The sequence below is a fragment of the Etheostoma spectabile genome, unplaced genomic scaffold (assembly GCF_008692095.1).
Source record: "Etheostoma spectabile isolate EspeVRDwgs_2016 unplaced genomic scaffold, UIUC_Espe_1.0 scaffold273, whole genome shotgun sequence".
In the NCBI taxonomy this organism is placed as follows: domain Eukaryota; kingdom Metazoa; phylum Chordata; class Actinopteri; order Perciformes; family Percidae; genus Etheostoma; species Etheostoma spectabile.
In genome coordinates, this window is record NW_022605577.1 from 1314716 (window position 1) to 1316435 (window position 1720).

General features: G+C 40.9%; 1 long non-coding RNA gene across 1 annotated transcript in view; it reads right to left on the reverse strand.

Moving 5' to 3' along the window:
* Positions 1–678: 678 nt before the first annotated feature.
* The window catches only part of LOC116685951 (uncharacterized), a 16027-nt gene continuing 14985 nt past the window's right edge, over positions 679–1720 (reverse strand). The window contains exon 3 of the long non-coding RNA XR_004331088.1: positions 679–805. This is a non-coding gene — a long non-coding RNA (uncharacterized LOC116685951). The remainder of the gene's footprint in view (positions 806–1720) is intronic.

The window sequence follows — 1720 nt, forward strand, 5'->3', positions numbered from 1 at the left end:
GCCGGCGTGATGGCTCCGCCCACTTCCCCCTGTTCCAGGCCTTGCTGTGGATCGGCGCGGCTGCTGTGGATCCTGCCAATCAACGTCCTTCAATCAGCCCAGCAAGAGTCAAAAGGCGCTTGGATTCATCTGTCTGGGCGGCTGAATGCTCAGATCAGTCTGCCATGCGGTCCGGTTAGAAACTATTGTATTAGACATTGTGGTATTGAGATTGTTGTGTTAGAAACCATTGCAATAGGAGATTGTTGTGTTAGAAACCTTTTGTGCTAAAAGCTATTGCTACACTAGTAAGAGTGACTAATAAGATTCTGTTTTGCGTAAAGCCTTTGTTTTTGGTCTTTTGTTACCTATATTATAATTTGGTAAGGTAATGGGTGCTGTGCTTCTTTAGTTCTGTTTGTCTAATCTTTGTTTATTAGGAAGCACCCATTAGCTCTCTTTGTGTTAACTGTTCATCTATTGTAGTAATTAAACTTCCTTTATTTTTTTCTAAAACCTCGTTGCCCTTTTGTTTGGTTCATCCACATTCATCTTTTTTTTATGTTACGCCCATCATACCAACGGGCCAGGTCGTAACAGCACACAGTAATAACCGCCATAAAGAGGAGCTATTTTCCTTTCGGCGGCCATGTTGTTCAATCTGTCAGTCCACACGGACTGCGATCGGGAGCGGCCGAGCGATCGTTTCGGCGTCTCCTCTGCTTCTTCCGCGAGCGAAATGTGCCAAGCCAGGCAGGTAAGCACATACAGGAAGGCCACAGCGCAGCAGGATACTTTACAAAATAAATCCAATTTCAAAATAAAACTGAGAGAGACGTTTTATAGAGTCAAGAGGAGAAGTATCGCTTTCTGACCGGCGCGGAGAACTGAGCGTCTGGTATGAACAGCCAGCCTATGATCAGGCTCGAATCTACGCTTCGATGCGATTGGCTGTTTTTCAGCGCGCAGGGTGTTCCTGTAATTAGTCTTTGTAGTCACTATTCAAACTCTGGTGTGGTTGAAATGAACCTTTAATTCATTGTGAGAACATGCTGGCTCTAGACACTCCGCTGACCAACGACTCTCACTCTTTCTTTGGAGGCAGTCCATTAAATTAAAATAAAATTACAAAAAACGCCTAAAGACAACAGCAAAAAACGGAGGTGTAGGCCACTCAACCAATCGCAAATATATTCGTCCAATTGTTGAACACAGGGTTAACCCTTGTGTTGTCTTTCCGTCCACTAGGAATTTGTTGTCCATCTGGGTCAAAATTTTAAAATAAATTGTTCTTTACACTTTTCAAAAATGTTTTGTCATTTTTTCTCAACGCTTTTTTTTTTTTTCAAATTCATGGTCAATAAACCTATTGTACATGAAATACCTAATTTTTGAGTTTAGAAAAAAGCGGACATTGTGAATTGTTTTGAATAATAGTTTAGATCAAAGGATGTTGAGTGAATCGCAGACTGGTAGCCATCAAAGTTTAGTCAGGATATGTTTTGAAACCATTTAAAAAAAAAATTCAAATGCTATTAAGTTAACTAAAACACCCCAAATTCAATGGAAGTAGAATGTTGAATGGCTTCCATACAACGTGCACGCATCCATGTTACTTTGGGTAATATGGTTGTAAGGAACCCATATTTCTGGTATTAAAAAAATTGGTCAAATTGGACCCAAGGACAACACAAGGGTTAATCAACATTAGTATTGCGTAGGGATGATCCGAGTACTCGGC